This window comes from Lissotriton helveticus, chromosome 11, assembly GCF_964261635.1.
Source record: "Lissotriton helveticus chromosome 11, aLisHel1.1, whole genome shotgun sequence".
Taxonomy (NCBI): domain Eukaryota; kingdom Metazoa; phylum Chordata; class Amphibia; order Caudata; family Salamandridae; genus Lissotriton; species Lissotriton helveticus.
The window spans coordinates 88,639,676-88,658,011 of NC_136072.1; the positions used below are offsets into that span (position 1 = coordinate 88,639,676).

The following is an 18,336-nucleotide window of genomic DNA, read 5'->3' on the forward strand; positions in this document are numbered from 1 at the left end:
TTGAGGCTGCGGTGGGGTTGGTGAATTCTTTGACGATGTTGAATAGTTCCTTGCTGTTATGGGCGTTGTTGTCGAGTCGATCCTTGAATGCTGATTTCTTGGTGGATCGAATCAGCTGGTGGTGTTTGCGGGTGGCTGCCTTGAAAGTGGTCATGTTGTCGGTGGTTGGGTTTTTTCTCCAAGTTTTCTCGAGAGTACGGCATAGCTTTTTGGATTTCTTAAGGTCATCGTTGAACCAGGGGGCCTTTTTGCTGTCTTGTTTGGTGTGATGGTTTTTCAAGGGTGCTAGTTCGTTAGCGCTGTGAGTGATCCATTGTTTGAATTTGATGGCAGCTTGGTTTGGGTCCGATGGGAGGGCGGGTGGCTTTTGGTTGAGCGATGTGAGGAGTTGGTCGGTGGAGATTTTGTTCCATTTTCTTCGGGGGATAGGTTGTGGGGGGTTGTGGGTCGAGGTGGTTTTGTAGCTGAAGTGAACACAACTGTGGTCCGTCCAATGGAGTGCTGTGGTGCGATCGAAGGAGATGTGTTTGCTGGAGGTGAAGATTGGGTCGAGCGTATGTCCGGCTGCGTGGGTGGGGGTGTCAACGAGTTGTTTGAGACCGAGATTGGCCAGGTTGTCAAGAAGGGTGGTGGTGTTGCCGTCGTTTTTCTTTTCCAGGTGGAAGTTGAGGTCTCCTAGTAGTATGTAGTTCTCAGAGGCGAGGGCATGTGGACTGATGAAGTCAGTGATGTCTTCGCTGAATTGTTTACGGGTTCCTGGAGGTCTATAGATGAGGGTGCCTCTGATTGTGGTCTGATTGTGGTCCTAGGGTCGGTGTGGATCTGGAAGTGGAGGTGTTCGGCGGTTGTGAGGTTATCGTCGGAGCTGGTCGTGATTTTGATGGTGTTCTTATGGACGATGGCGATGCCTCCTCCTGTTTGGACGGTGCGGTCTTTTCGGATGATCTTGTAATTGTCCGGGATGGCTATGGCGATGTCGGGTGTTGATGAAGCGTTCATCCATGTTTCAGTAAGGAAGGCGACGTCCGGTGATGTAGTGTCAAGTAGATCCCAGAGTTCGGTGGCGTGTCTGTGGACCGAGCGGGTGTTCAGCAGGATGCACTTCAGGTGGTTGGAGTCGGAGCTGTGTTTGGGGTTAGTGGAAGTGGTATGGGTCTTGATGCTGGTAAATTTGCAGGAGTGGCAGGCGAGAGGACCGTGGGTACGTCCCGGGGCAGCTTCGTAGCATAGAGGTGTGCGTCTGGGGTTAAGGGCTAGGAGGGTGGCGGCGTCATACGTTATGCGGGTGGAGGGGAGTTTGCGAGGACCAGGGGGTCTGGCGCTGGGTGCGGTCCAGGCGCGGACGGGCGTAGACGGGCTTACCTTTGGCGCGCCTTCGGCACGCATAGGTCTTGACCGCTGCGCTTGACCGCTGCGCGTAGAGGCATCTGTCATATGTGGATAGTGGAAGGGGAGGGGCGAGGGAGGGTCAGCTGGGAGGCGGGGCGGGCTGTGGAGGACGGGCTCCGCGGTTCAACAACAAGCAAAATGGCCGTGAGAATCTAAAGTGGAGATAGGCTGGGGCACAGAGTCAAACAGTGGCTGGGACAATGTGTCTGGCGAGTGCGACCACTATCGCTTTCAAATACAGGCAATGCTCTTTGAAACAGCGCTGCACAAATAGCGCTGCAGCTGTGAATGCGCGATTCCGAGTACAGTGCTCCAAACCCCCAAAAGCGCTACAAGTGATTTAAGTTCAAACAATGGTTATCGCGCTACAAACCCCCAAAAGCGCTACAAATGAATTAAGTTCAAACAATGGTTATCGCGCTATAGCGATAATCAATCTAGGAGCCAGCAAATAATGGCAACAGATTGGTTCAGAGCGTCAGTAACGATACCAGCTGATGGCTGTGGGCGAAGGGAGCGACCGCTTCTGCAAGCGACAAGACGGTCACCAAACACATTTAAGGACATGCAGCTGGAGCCTGGGGATTCCCACAATGCCTGGACTCTACATGCTGGTGAGGCGGCGAAGGCTGCAGCGAGCTGCACGGAACAGAGCGGATATTCCGCCATCGGGTCACCCTTCTGGGCCAAACCAGGGAGCAAATCTATGCTAAGTACCACCTGAGTGGGGCTATGATAATCAAGCTCATCCAGGACCTAGACCCCCTGATGCAGCACCCAACAAGGAGGACCAATGCCGTGCCCACACATGTGCAGGTATTGTGCTGCCTGCACCTCAGGGGATGGCCGCTGTTGCAGGGGGGATAGCTCAGCCCACCATGTGTCGCTGCCTAAGGAGTTTCCTGGAGGCTATGCTGACCCGGCTACACCACTATATATCATTCCCCACCAGCCAACAGGACCTCAATGAGACTAAGCTGCAATTTTACAATGTAGCTCAATTCCCCCACGTCATAGGATGTATTGACTGTGCGCACATCCACATTTGCCCACCGGCAGAAATGGAGTACATGTACCGCAACCGAAAAAGCTACCACTCCCTCAACATCCAGATGGTGTGCAATGCAAAAACATTCATCACGGACATTGTGGCACAGTATCCAGGGAGCACACATGACTCCTTCATCTTCAGGCACAGCGACATCCACACACGACTGGCCAGGGGAGACTTTGGGGAAGGTCACCTACTAGGTAAGTACACATGCCCCAAAATTGTACACTGTGATCATGTAGCTGCGCAGAACAGGCACACACCCTCTGCTCCTTTCATTCAGGTGACAGCGGCTACACTCTCCGTGAGTACCTCCTCACCCCACACCTCAACCCTGCCACACCACAGCAACGGCGATTTAATGCATCACACATTCGCACAAGGAATTGTATTGAGAGGACATTTGGCCTGTTGAAAAGCAGGTTCCGCATACTGCACAAGACAGGTGGGGCCATGAAATACAATCCTGAGGTCTGCTGCCGCATCGTGGCCGTATGTGCAATCCTTCACAACATTGCTACCAAGTGCAGGATTCCTGTTGACATCTCTGGCAGTGAGTCTGAAGGGGACCAATGCCCACCTGCACATGCGCGTCATGCACGAGGGGAAAATCCTGCTGAAGAACACAGACGGCGCAACCAAATGACAATGAACTGTTACTAGTGCACCCACTCCACTTACCCAACACTTCACTCATGCATGACACTGGAAATAATGACAGGAGTCTGATGTATTATCATAGAATAAATATTATTGTTGGTTGCACAATAATATGGCATTATTTCAAACTGTAACATTAGAGGAGTATTGCTTCATACTACTCGACATTTTGTAGTGGGCATGCTTATGTCAGCAGCATGTCCCTGCCCTATGAACATCAATGTCATTGGCGCCTCCGGCGCGCGCCTCCCAGTCGCCTCTCTGTCTCTCCTGCTCCGGCTGAGCAAGTGATGCCGCAGTGGGCCTGCTGCTGCGGCGTGGAACACTACCCTGTGACGAAGCCAGGCTGCTGTGAGTAGATGTCCCCTCACTAGTGTCATCCCCTCCTGCATGGCCATGGCCATTTGGCTGCAGAGCCTGAACAGCAGTGGTTACCTGCTCCAGTGCACGTGCCACGTCCTGATTGCATTGAACCATCTGGAGTTGCATGGTCAGAGACCTACGGGCCAGCTGGGAAGTGGCGTTGCCAATTACATAATTGGAACGCGTGTACGCCGTGAGGCGTGTGAGGAGCTGGCGGCAGAGGTTTCGCTGCCTAACCATGGCCGCAGTGTTTTCCACCATAGCTGTGGTCATCCGGTCCATCCGGTCGGACAGATGGGCAATATTCCTGCCTGTATTGTGCAGCTGCATGTGTATAGCTGCAAGGTGTTGTGCCTGTAATTGGTGCACACGCAGCATGCGGTACTCTATTGAGAGCCCTGGCACACGCACAGTCATCCCCCTCCCGGAGGTGCGTGATGTATTTTGGCGCCGCTCCCTGACCTGCCTGCTGGGCTGGGTGGGCACAGTAGGTGTGCGTTGTGTTGCTGGTCTTGCAGCTACTGGGATTGCCGATGCCACTGGCATGGGTCTCACTGCTGACGATGGTGGTGCGCCTGTTGTAGCTGGCCTTGCAGGTGGTGGTACGCCTGCTGGCACTGGTGCTTGGGCAGATGGAGCTGGTTGTGTGGATGTATCTTCCTCACCCTCAGGATCCTCTTGTGTGTCATCAATTTGCAGCCCATCACTTTCGCTGCTGGTGTTATCAGCGCCACCTGTGATGGAAAGTGGACGTTGATTAATTACATGTATCTTTGACATGTGAGGTTTCTACATGCATGCTGGCTAACATTCCCTGACTGGCTGTTGCATTGAGTACATTAGGACATGTCTGGCTGCATGGGAATTTTTGTACATTGTGGTCAGACTACATGTCCCACAATGCTATAGGGATATTGTGGTGTGCATGTGCTGCATGACTGGGGTTCATTATGAGTAGCTATAGGGTCATGGCCATTGTTAGGGGACAGGGTCGCAGTCGCATGGCACTTACCTTGGCTGTCTTGGGTGGGTCGGGATGAGTCCAGGCGTGTTACCCCCACGCATGCCTCAGGTTGCAATGTGTCCTCAACACGATCCTCCAATGGGGTGTTGGGAGGGACTGTAGGCTCTCCCCCTCCTGTTGCAAGGCGCTCACCCAGCCTCTCAGCCACCCTCTCTTTGGCACGACCTCGGAGGTCGTACCACCGCTTTTTCAGTTTGTCTATTGATCTCTGTGTTACTCCAACAGAGTTCACTTTTGCGCGGATGCGCAACCACAGTCGCTGTTCCTTGGCCTCTGGCACCCTCCTGGAGTCCGTGCCGAAACGTTTGTTATGGTCTTTACAGACTCCATCGATTAGATAGTCCAGCTCCTGTTCGCAGAATTTCAATTTGCGCTTTCTCCCTGTGTCACTGGGCCCTGGTACTTCCTGTGACATAGCTGCAGCCTGCAGTATCCAAAAGCAAAAACTGGAGGTGGTTGGAGTGGAGCTCTGAGCTGTGCTGCTTCCAAATCTGCCTCAGTATTCTGAATGTGGGAGGGAACAGCCTGCTTCCTGGTTGTGATGTCATCACAGTGCTCGAAATGCGACTTCCCGTTTTTGCGATCTCGCTATTAGCGAGATCGCAATTTGCGATCTCGCTAATAGCGACATCGCAATTTCAACACGGAATTTGACAGTTTTTGCGAATTTTCAGCAATTTCAGGATAATCGCTATCGGCTTTTGCGGCCGAATGCGATTCGCTATATTTTATCGCAGATTTACATGAATCCCATTATGCGAATTCTAAATTGCGATTCGGTATTAATCGCAATTTGGAATTCGCAGAATAGGGTTTTCATGAATCTGGCAGAAAGCCCTTCACATTAACACTTTGTATCTAGCCCAAAAACTGGAACTCTCTGGTGGTGGCAGATCCTCTAGGAGTTCAAGACCCTTGCTTTGAAACCTCAAAAATTCAAAAGAAAGAAAACTTATCATCGAGTCTTTTCGGGTATTGCCCAAGAATCTGGAACTCCATGCCTCAGGAAACAAGACTGAATCACTCAACGACATCTTTCAGAAAAGAAGTGAAAGCACTACTGATGAATACTCTCTGATCTGAAATATACCGATTCCCACTCGGTAACATTTGATGATGGTTGCTCAACAAGCTTGTTTGTCTCCTGCTGTACGGACTTCCTCACCCAGAGTGGCGCTGCTACAATTACAATGTGTTTCACACCTGATTCTATGATTGTTTTCAACATCCCTATTTGTTTTTGCTCTTATATGCTTAATTACATCCTCTTTGCGGTTTCGCGATCCATTGTTCCTCTTGTAGACACCAGTATCTTGCATACTACTGCTGAAGTTACTGACCCACTTGACTCCCTCTTTTTTATCCTTGATCATTTGTAAAGCGCACTGATACCCGCCTGGGTCATGTTCACGCTATACAAAACTATATATAAATAAAGAACATGAAGAATTGTGGCACCTGCCTTCTTCAATCTCCTCCCCATGACCTTTGTTAATGGTCAGGATATGCTACTGTTGTGCCAAACCTAATTTATTCCTCTACAGTCTTACCCAAAAGACAGGATGGGTAGGAGTCTTCACATTCCCCACTGATCTTCTCTAAAGGAAGAGAAGGGTTATGTGTATGTAAGTATGTGTGTGTGGTATTTACATGGCAGGATATTTTTGTACAAGGTATGGCTTCTACTACTCCATGACAAGTAAAGTAGGGGGGGTGAAATTTGCGTAATTTTCTTTTGCTCATTTACGTGAAGTTTCAGAAACAATATGCAAAATTATTTGTGATTATGTGAAATGCAAAACAGTCATTTGACAACTTTTTTTAGGACTAAATGTGTCCTTATTTTTATTTTGGACACATGAGGAAACATTTTGCTCTGCAAAAGTGAGAAAAACACAAGCTTCACACACCACAGCTATTTGCATTATGCCTAAATATGGAAATTGGTTGAATAGAGTAATTTCAGCAATTTCGCGTAGCCCTATTAACATGAAATTACCAAGATTACGCCAAATTATAACTGTGTAACATACATTTCATTTTGGATGGAGCCTAATTGAAGACTTTTTATTCACTCTGGAATGACAACAAGGGATAGCTCCCCCTCCCAAAAAAACGTATATCCAGTCCATTCAGGCCTTGCACAAGCACCTCATGTACTAGCCCAGGTACTGAAGTCTAAATTCCAATTGCTACTGTCACCAGCAGCTGCTAGCTTCCCTAGTCCTTCTTCCACCAGAAAGTAATGCAGAAAAGGAAGAAGTTACCACAAAATACAGGGCAGCTGACACATCTGTGAACTGGATACTGGGAAAGCAGGTGTCAGTTTATGTCCTCCCCCCCTCCCCACAAAATAAATGCAGGAGATGAAGGCAAAGTGCAGATCCTGCAGTGTCACAATCACAACCAGTGGCGGCTCTTCCGCTAAGACGCAGGAGTGTCGCCGCTCTGCTTTTCAGCAGTGTAAAGAAGGAGGAATACAATAATAACAACACAATGTTGTTATCATTTTATTCTTCCGTCATGAGGCAGGATTTGGGGCTTGGCTGTGTCACAGCCAACAGGGGGAGGAGGAAATCTGTGCACTTAAGTGCGCATGACGGTTTGCCAGCTTTTTGGGCCGCCTAACCAGTCATGTGCACTTACCATGTTCCCCACCAGGCTGTAATACACAGCGTGGGTTGAGAACATGCACAGGCTCCCACTGCCTGTCTAAGCACGGAATAACGGTGCTGTGAACATGTGTGTGTGTGTGTGTGTGTGTGAATCATTGATAGGCAGTGTGAGTGAAAGTCAGTCACAGGTTGTGAGTGAGAATGTTTGAAATTGAAATTCAGTGAGTCAGAGTGCATGAGTGTGAGTAATTTGTTAGTGAGACGACATGAGTGAGAATTAATAAGAATAAAATGATGGAATGTGAGTGAAAGTGAGTGAATGCACCAGTGAGCGAATCAATGTGAATGAAAATGACTGCAAATAAGAGCAACTTCAAAGTGAGAAAATATGAGTGACTGTAAAAGTGAATGTGATTCACTGAGTGTGAATAAAAGAGTGAGAGTAAGTGAGAATGAGTGATTGAGAGTGTGTGGGAATAGGTAAGAGTGAGTGAGAATTAGGGAGTGGGAGTAAGTGCAAGTGAGTGTACGTATGATTGAGTCAGATTATGAATGAATGAGAGTGAGTGTGAATGAGGAAGTGAGTGCAAGACAGTGAGTGAGGTATGAATAACTGCAAGTGAGTGAGAATTAATGGAGTATAAGTGAGTGTGAATGGGTTAATGTAAGTGAGCATGAGTGAGACAATAGTGTTATAAGTGAGTATTCTGTTGACCTTGGCATACTGAATGTAGTTTTTGGCTTATAGAGGCATTCATGGCAACATACTGAGTCTGGCATACTGGAGGCAACTGTTAGCATAACAGGCACCTGTATAAAATACTGGCCCTGGCATAGTGGAAATAATTCATGGGTAATGGACACCTTTGTTTAATTACTCCTAAACATGTTATGAAAAGATTTCAAAATATATCTCTCTTCCCATAAATTGTGAGTTTCTCATGAGGACAAAAAGCTGTGTATTAGGGCGTGGCCATGATGAACCCGAACCATGGTGCATAGCAGAAGGGCTTGTGAATGGACTATGCCAGCCTTCTTCTCCTTTCTATGTTACTTCAAGGATATCATTCCCTGTTTTACATCTGAAAGCAGTTGTTTTTTCCAAGAGAGGCCTTTGAATTGTTGTGTTTCTAACATGGTTTTGATACATTTTAGTCAGGATGGCTTGCAGTATCCTCCAAAGATAAGTATACATTCACCCAAATTCCCTTAAAGCCTAAAATAAATGTTCTATTCAATCATATGCATTAAAAAAATTACTAGGAAACTTACTCAGAGGTGTGCAAGATCTGGAAAGCTCTAAAGTGAGGGGATGCTTACAGTAGTGACTATTGCCCTGTTAAATACAGGTAGGGTGTTTGCCTCTGAGCAAAGAGTGTCACAGTGGAAACCACTAGTGCAAGCATTCTTTGTCTCTCTATAGTTATTTCAGTCTATAAACAGTTTTGACTGCTAAATAAAAAATATTGCAGCAGTAATGTTTCAGCACTCACCTAGTTACATGTTTAGTATTTTTCGAAGAAGATGCCGAGCCTTCTGAGGACTTCTCCCATCCAGTTATTTAGTGGAAATCTCTAAGAAGAAAAACAGTAGTGTAAGCAAAAATATTTGACAAATGACTTCGAAAAAAACCCATCATCATTGCCTTCACACGTAGTACATTTCCACTGTACATTGTGAACATAATAGTTCTAGCAAACACAAGCAAGAACCTGCCGATGACATGTCTCACCGAGCATTAACAACTGTGGCAGATGCTTAAAATATCCCCTACAAAGATAGCCTACAGTGTTTCAAAACGTTGCATGCTGTGAAGAATTTCAGATAGAAAAAAAAACTATGCACCACATACACCAACCAACTCTGCACTGACATGCACTCACTCAGGTTCACTTACATTCCCTAGCTCATTGTCATACTCATGTATTCTCACTCACTAGCCCTTCAGACTCCTTTACACTGCCTTACACATATTTCCAGTCACCCCTGCTCACTCCTACTCCAACTCACTCTCACAATCTCTCATTCTCATTTATGCAACCATTTTGTGGCGCTCAACAAAGAGCCAAGGTTTGGATGAGCACATCTTTGTGACCCAGTGACAGAAACTTTGGGAGGATCACATTCTGAGGCGGAAAAAACTGAGGACTGAGGAGAAGTGGCTGCAGGGGGCAACAGAGGGAACTGGGCCCCCAACCTACCTGTAATGGGAGGTGAGGCACAGGGAGTGGGCTTCTACAGGAGCAGTTCAGATGTAGTGCTCAGTTCTCAGCTCTGGTGGTGCCCTCTCTGTAGGTTTGACTATCTAAGAAGAGCAGCAGCAGCAAGGCTTAGTTGAAAGTAGGTGTCGGTTTAAACAGATACACCGTGCGCCGCTAAAGCACGCGCAGTGTATATGCGCACTACATGTGACCTAACATCACAGAGCCATCAGATCTCATGACTCTGATGGCAGCAGGTCACATGTTTATAGAGTGGCCCGCCCCATTCTTTGTACAAAGGTAGGCTCCAGGAGCATTCGGAAAGGTATATGGCTTAAAGACAAAGGGGCACATTAGCAGGGAACCTCGTTAAAATTAACGCTGTTTTATCGGCAGGAAACTGCAGATAAAACGGCGATAATGGGCTTGCTAATATGCGTTATAGAATGTAGTGTAACTCCTATCTTCCCAATAGGCTCTGCGCATTGGAATAGTACCTACAGCAGTAAAGGCCTAGGCCAGACGTTAACTAGGTCTACTACTGTCGATGCTAGACTTAATTTTTGGGTTTGCCAGCTAAGCTCAGAGTTCGCTAGAAACTTTCTCGAATGTTCAAGGAAGGGATTAACTCCCCTGATTAGACAAGAAGGGATTTAGTTTCTGACAACCATAGAACATGACAACTTTGCTCTCCCCTAATCAAGAGTCAATCTCGAGAGTCGTGTGAGCACAAGGCAATTATTTTACTCAGTCAGTACGTGCATTCTTAGTCTCATCAGAATGTAGAGAAAAGGAAGAGACGGGCGTGTTCAATAAAAGATGTTATTTATTGATCAGTCTCTTTTCTCGTACAAGAGAAATGGATCGATATTATTGCAATACTTATAGTTAAGTAAAGTGCATACATTAGAAGCAATAGTATAAAATAATACTGTAAAAACATTGATATGGTTTCTGAGCCATATGATGTTTAAAATGATTAAAATATATTTACATACACATATACATTTGACTAAACGTACTCAACTGGTGTTTCTAAATACGCCTACCCCGTGTACCTGACCTAAGTCTAATGCGTGGGCGGGAATAGAAAGTTACAGTTTAAGTTAAGTTTGTTTTTGCCAAGTGAATAACTAAAGAATTCTCTGTGAGGGGTTATTCAGTTCTGTACCTGGAAGTTAGGATGGATGAGGAATAGTATCTCTTTCTCTGCTCTCGATATTCCAGGCTGCCTGCGAGGGCTGCCCAGAAGCGCCGGTGCTGGGTCTCTCGGCTTGAGATAGCAGCGCGTCTCTCAGCGCGTCAGGAAGGCGGGGCTGCTGCCAGCGGGGTCTGCTTCTGCTCTCGGCTTCGGCAAGTATGGCTGCTCCGTCTTGTCACCACGCGTGTGTTTGCATAGGGCAAGGTCGGCAATATTTATACCTTAAAGGTGCCGAGATTGACGTAAGGATGGACATAGGTACGTCAATAAAGATGTCATACGACTTGCTCGTTAGCACATTCTTTTGCAAAAGTTCTCTGTGAAATCAAAACAATGGCCGCACGGATTTTCCAGGTTGTCATAGGTTTGATTTGTTATGAGAACGTCGTATGCCTTATCAGGGGCTGGAGGAATGTCGCTTGTCTAATTAGATCTCAAGCGTTATGACCTAATCAGATAACACGTTCCTGTGCCGTAGTGTGACTGCGTCAGATAACGGTATCTGCATCATGGGGGTTTTCTTGCCTCATGGGCTGACTGTTAGTTAACTTGATAGTTAGTTTAACCAGAATAGGGTCAGGAATAGGGGGACTGATTCAGAACCTATAGAAATACACGACACCCACTCCACGCTAACTATGGTCATATCTACTAATCTATGCATAGTATAACATAGTACAACATACTATAGAGTAAAGTGTATACCTTACCACCCCAAAATACATAAATGCATTTCGAAATTTTCAAATATACTGAAAAATTGCAGTCATATATATTGTATGCACTTAAGCTATGAATTAAATGCAAAAGTAAACACGCATTGTTATGCATTATTGCTTATTGGTATATGAGAAATACACATGAAATGGCTCTTAATATGGCTATACAGAAAGGAAGTTCGAGACCATTTCATCACATAATAAAATATTTGTGAACCTACCAGCGGGCAGCTAAAGTCTATATAAAGTATCTAAAAATAGAAATCTTAGTTCTCTAGGAATAGTTTCTTACTTTAAGCAGAAGATCAGTGTCCCGGGAAAAAATATGTAGAAAAATATTTTAAGGGGCATGCTGAAAAAATTGCTGTCCGTGAACTGGATTGTAATTGTTCATGTGACTTTATTTTTAAAGTTGAAGGCCGAATTCAGGGAACGCCGTGTGCGAGTTTACTCAAAAGTCTCTATTTCTGTTCTGGAGAGAACATCATATCATTCAGGCTTTCGAAAAAACTGTCAACAGCTTCATGGGAAAGTTCCACTAAGTCGGAAATAGGGGTAACCATGCATTCGTGCGCATGATTGTCTCCATTGACATTCTGATTTGCATTGCTGACAGAAGGTCGTACCTGTTCGATGCTGCTTTCATCTTGAACTTCACTACTCTTCAATCGTAGTGGTGAAGATTCCAGGAATGCCGTCATCAGGATTGGCAGCCTTTGAGGGCAGCACAAAGCGTGAACCTTGGTAGGAACCAACAGTGTATCTGCATCCACTGGCGCATCCGATTGTAGCGTCAGACAGGTGTCTAACACGCATTCTTCTCCGCATAGCAGACACCTTAGTACAGGTAAAACACACCTTTGCCACATTGGTCGAAATGATAGAAACCAAGTCATGTTCAGGTCTCTAAGCCGGGAGAGTCCCAGGATTTTTGATATCCGGTCCCGGTATCCAATGGCTAGGATCGTATCTTCCATTGTCGCGAGAGTTTGATCTGTGACATGGGTTGCCATAACGAAAAATAAGGACTAGGAATAGGATTCCTGCAATTAGTCCCAGGATCAGGGGAAGTCCGCCAAAAATCGAATGGACGAAATCTGGAAAAATACCCAGTATGGCTTTGAATGGTGTTAATGCCATCGAAAATACTGTCTTAAATACCTTTGAGACCCCAGTGGTATCAGAAATATTTAAGATTTCGCTCAGGATTTCCGCGAAATGTACGGGGAAATTAGTTGATAATAATGTATGTATCTCTGCAGTCGTCCTTGCGACTTGTAGATCATACGTTTCTTTTGATGACGTGAGCCTTGTAGGCGTCTGAAGAAGCACTGTTTTCATTCTGCTTAAAGTGTCTATTCGAATAGAAGTAATTTTCAAACTGGGCCATGCCCTTGCCTCCCTATCTGGAAAGGAGCTGGGGAACAAAGAACGTCCACAGCACTTGACCTTCGCTGTTGTAGTTACTAGATAAGGAGTCCCGGGCATAAGACTGCAACATCTGCGGTCTACAATAAGAATGTAACTCCCATTATAGAGTCTTTGAAAGAATGGTTCTATTCCAGTTGCAGGTGCGCCTTGCTGGTGACATGAAAGGTTGTATGAATTCCCTTCACAGGCTCCATGCAAACTAATTCCGTTACACAGAAGCGTGCCGCTTAGTGACATATCACAATTGTTGCCACTAAGAAACACTTTCTGTCCTTTATTACTGACACATGCATGTGAATAGGGCAGGTTCCAAGTTGTTTTAAGGTACCCCTTTCCCAATTTCTCGTACATGCCAGCCTGTATATATTTTTGGCAGTATTGAAACCTGAAGGTTGAGATTGGAATATTTATGATTCCGTGGATTATCCATTCACTGACAGGCCGTTCTGACATTGTCATTGGTAATCTTTCTAGTTTTTCAATGCTCAAGATTGTATAATCAGCACCCTTTTGCGCCATACCAATTTGTCTATCAGTAAGGTTAAAGATTTGGAATAGTGACGTTGTGTTGATTAAACGCCAAGGCACATAGCCTGAACGCAGATTTTGTAACGTCCAGCCAAGCTGTACAATGGAACGCAATTGTGACTGTCCATGTTGTAATAACAGTAAGTCTTGCGATAATATATCGATTGCTGAAGACACAATGCTGTCCAATGAAAAAATTCTGGAGGACAGAGTCATTAACCCATTGTCCACTACAGAAAGTGATCTTTCCAAATTGATACGGTCAATTTCCCGTATTCTTTCTGCTGTCTCAATTTGAGTAACCTTCCAGGCCTCATTGTATGCTGCATATACAGAGGCTGCTATGAAACGCTTTTGACGCTGTTTGCGTGGTCCCAGTATGAAATCACGCAAGTCAGCACCATCAGTAAGTAAAGTTAGGTGTTGCTTAATTTCAGGCAGTGTGGAAGTCAGTAGCCATTGAAGGCATAATTTGCCCACACTGTAGGTTGTTATTATCCCTGGGTGATGTCTTTGGGGATATCTAGGGTCTGGCCTGGTCATTTTGAAACCCTGTGTTTTATTCAGGAATCTATCTTGACAGTTATTTGTATCTGTGGGCCAGATCAACCATTGTTTCCAATCAGGATGTGTTCTGTTTTGGTTTAATATATGGTTTACGTCTATCTCTTCATCTGTATCAGAGCTATTGCTAAACATTGTTGGCTTCGGAATAGACGGGTTATTTAAATCTTTGATTTTGGCTAAGCCAAGACAGGTGGTTTGTTGAACAGTGTCATTTAAAAATATCATTTGTTCTGGGATCATGCAGGCTCTAAACAAAGCTTCTATACCCTGTACTTGCCATTCTTTTGTACCCCAAACACTTTTCAAATCAACATTTTTGTCCCAATAATCAAATCCAAAAGTATTCATTTTTTCAAAGAATGAATCTGAATATATCAATTTTGTGTTGGTTATCATGGTTTTCATCCCTGTCTTGTTTGACAATTTAAAATAAAATGTTTCAGCATTACTTGTGTTAAAACCTGAAAAATATGAATATTTGTCGTAAACGGTTCTAGAGCTTCCTTTTGGAGGCGTAGCACAATGTTCCCATTGATTATAATTTAAAACATTTCTAGGTTGTGCAGATTTATGCAGAAAATGGTTACCATAATGGTTATAGCAATACATACTATCATAATTTGTAGAACCTTGCAAATAATCATGTTTTGTAAATTTAGCAGACATTACTAAGTCAGACATCATATTGTTAATACTTTCAAAGTCCCAATCATCAGCAAATGAGTTTGGTTTTGCAAAGTCACTCAAAGAGATCTTGATTTGGTGTGGATATTTCAGGATCTCGACCGGACCATAAATTTCATAGTCAGTGTTGTCCCAGGCTACCCCACCAGGTATAGGATTGGCTGTGAAGTTGGCTGAAGAAAGTTCTGAAGAAAGTTCTCTTTTCTCGACGTGTGAAGATGTGTGTGGTTTGAGGACCAAGTTGATGTTCTGACTTGCTGTGTCCATTTTAGCATATTTTCCCTCAATGAAGCGTCCCAAAGTAAATACCATGATGAGCCAAAGTATGAGGATAAATGCACCAAAACCCACCCAAAATTCAATCCATGGAGAAACCAGATATGTTTCTTTCAGTTGTTTCAAAAGTTCCTTAGCTTTGTCTTTAAAGGATTTTGATGATGGCTGTGTCTTTGATTCACTGAAGCCGTCAGAGGAATCATCGAAGTTGATGAAGTAACCGGATGCAGTTCTTTCAATTATTCCAATTGGTTCAGGATTTCTGTTTTTTGCATTTTCACTTGGTACTTCAGTATAGATTGGTGTGTCTCTGCTAAATGTCTTTATTTGGGTTTTCAGAGGTCTGAGTTCTATTGCATTGTTGCATAGTCCTTCTTGTTCTTCTTTAGGCGTTTCGAATGTGATGAGCCTTTTTGTTAGGACCTCTGTGCTGGTAGCAAACCTTGGTGTTCTGCTACTTATTGGGAGTCCACTTGGCCTACTGTTTGTTATTGGCCACATGTTGTGGTTTTACCAGGTCGATGGATACAACTCGGTTCTCCTTTTTTCCAGCAAGTGGCGGTAGTACAACTGATCTTGTCCCGTTGACAGACAAGACAGGAACTGCTTTTCTGTAAGAAGGCCCAAATTCCTTCTTTACCGCGATCTTCTCCCTGACTAGATCCCCGACTTTTGGAATCCAGACAGGTCTTGCTGGGACAGGTGGTGATTCTTCAGTGGTCGTTGGCTGTTGTTTCAACTGTATGTTGCTCAGGTCTTTACTTATTTTGTTTAAGTCCTGCAAAATAGCCAAACGGTCTTTGACATCAAAGGTTTTTTCTATTACCACTGAAGTCTGACTATCAAGGTCAGAGATCAACATCCTAGTTCCGAATAATAATTCGTACGGACTGAATCCCTTCAGAGAATTTCTTGGCAAGTTATTTAGACTACGTTGGACACTTATTAGATGTTTGACCCACCCAGCTCCCGAACCTAATATCCTTTCTATTATAGATTGCTTTCTGCCTTGGTTTTTTCTTTACACCATCCCGTACCCTCAGGAAGGAAGTGAGAAGATTCCCGCTGGGCTGTGCTCATTTGGCCATGTTTCCCCCCCAGGCTGGATTGCCTGAGTGAAAACAATGGCCGAACGTAGCATGCTCTTAGCGTATATGCCATTTAGACTCGCAAATCTTGTATAACAGTCCGGACGTCAGCCGAGTGCTGGTGATCTACATTATAAGTGGAAACTAGCCTGTATATGTTAATCGCAAGCCATTCTTTTTGCTGATAATATTATCTGCCTTGATTCGACGAGGTATTAAACTGCTTCTCTCCCCACTGCGATCTCTGTTGCAGTTTGGGCAGTTTTTTACAAACATGGTGTAGTGCAGGCTCATGCCTGGCCACCAGTACCGTGATTGTAATTCTTCCAGAGAATCTTTTAATTTAAGGTGTCTGAGACCCTCGCCCATGTGTGCGTCTGCGATTAACAAGCTTCTCCTGTCCATGTTTGGAATCACTCTATCCCCCACTCCAGGGATTCGAGCAAAAGGGACGGAGTTTGCATCGATTATGTATGTATAATTGAGTGGATAGTTGATCGGTAACGCTGAGCAGTCGCCTTTTGATGACGTTTTCACCGCCAGCATTGTTTCACCGTCAATGTATTTTAATGTACGCTTTTTTCGATCTACGGGAGCCGATTTAGTGGCTGCCGCTGCGGCTGTTTCAGCCAATGAATTCCCCACAACGTGAACGCCATCACGTTGATGACTCAGTGAGTGTGTCACGTGAGTCTTTGGTAGTTCTTTTTGTAAAAGAGCTATTTGTTCCCAGAGCAGTCTCTGCTTTATTGGTGCATCTGTGTCATCTTTGTAACCGTTTTGAATCCATGTCTGCAAATCCTTGTTGTATGATTTGACGCAGTAATATGAATCTGACACTATAAGTGTCGGGAATTCGCGATCCGCATTATCTAGCGCCATTTTCAAAGCTATTATTTCAGTTTGTAGTTCTGAATTAGTTTCTACTGAGTGTGATTTTGTTAATAGAGGTCTTAGTTTACCTCCGCGCCACACTTCTTTTGTAATCTCACATGTGGGATTGTATGCATGTTCTCCCCAAACAGAGGGTTGAGCATGTCCGTCTGTATAGATTACACAGGCGTAATGTCGTAGAGGCAGAATGTCGATTGGCAGAGGATACGTCTTTTCATATTTTAGATTTTTCAATTCTTCTAGTTCTGGATCAAAGTAGTAGTATACTTTGTCCGTTGTGATTGAATTCACCCATTGTATCCATTCTGGATCCAATGTTGTTGATGGTAAATTACACGGTGTTGTTAATGCCTCAAAGGCTGATTCAGCTGTTCTGACTGTGATAAGATAATGCTTCATCATCATATAGTTGTAGTAATTCTGTTACTCTCGCTGAGAATACCCCCGGGCTGTTCTTGTACCCCTGGGCTAACCGACAGAATTGTTTTTGAGTGCCATTTACTGAGAATGCAGTTAAAGATCTGCTCTCTGGTGCTATGTTTTGACAAAAGAATCCATTGGAGATGTCCAAGGTTGTTTTGTATTTTTTGCGCACTATGTTATTCATTAGTGCAGCACTGTGTGAGTTTTGCACTGCAAAGGTTTTGCAACATGTGTTAAGGTGTCGGTAATCCAAAACTAGACGGTACGAATTGTCTGGTTTGGAGACCGGAAACAAAGGATTGTTCATTTGTGAGGTGCAAGTTTCAATCACCCCCTGGTATTCTAGCTGATCTAGTATTTCATTTACTTGTTTTTTAGCTTCTTGCTTAATTGGGTACTGCCTTTGTGCAGTTGGTTGTGATTTTAACTGGATTTTGTGAGGAGGAGAATCCTCATCCCATCCTACATGATTTTTATATAAAGCAGGTGCTAAGGCCACTGCCCACTTTCTAGCAAGTGTGTATTTTTTATGAATCGGTATTTGATTCGAGAAGGCAGGCATAATTACTTCTTCGCCATGAGGGCACTCCCTGACAAACTCTGGTGGCCAGTCTTTTTCAGCTAGAAGGATGTCATAGCCTTTGGAGAGGTTATCCCAAAATAGTCCCCTTATTTTCCGAGTCTTATCTCCCTCTATACGTAATGTTATCTCGTATATCTTGTGGGGCTTGCTAACTCTGGTGTCTGCAGTTTCCACTTGAAGGTATTCATTCGTGTCCACTGTCTCCAGATGATTCATAAGGACTTTGCGAGCTATGCTCACCTCTGCTGCGCTGTCTAGCATTGTCTGAGCCCACTCTCCGTTTTTCAGTTGTGTCCTCAGTATTCTCGGCATTGTTAACTACCTTGATACTGGCTACCTTCTTTTTTGGAAATTGTAATTTCTTTTTTTGTTGAGCAGGTTCCTTGTCTTTGGACTTGGCGTGCTCTTCTGATCGTCCTCTTCTTTCCGATTTCTGGGAGGAAGTCTGAAAAGATTGAGAGGGACGTGTATCAATGTCTTGATATCTATCAGGTTTTTTAATATTATCCCTATTTCTAAGGTTATATCTATTCCCAGAGGGGTCACTCTGCGGTGACCTCTGTCTTTGGTTTGGAGATTTCTCTCTTCGCCTAGGAGACCTTCCTCTGGACTGGAATTTCTTTTCTTTAGGATTGGATT

The 18,336-nt window shown here is 44.6% G+C and overlaps 1 protein-coding gene across 1 annotated transcript in view; it reads right to left on the reverse strand.

Annotated features, from left to right (window-relative positions):
* Positions 1-18,336, reverse strand: part of SLC7A14 (solute carrier family 7 member 14) — a 304,031-nt gene that overhangs the window by 170,935 nt on the left and 114,760 nt on the right. The window contains exon 2 of the mRNA XM_078667705.1: positions 8,596-8,676. The gene's annotated coding sequence lies outside the window, so the exon portion shown is untranslated. The remainder of the gene's footprint in view (positions 1-8,595; positions 8,677-18,336) is intronic.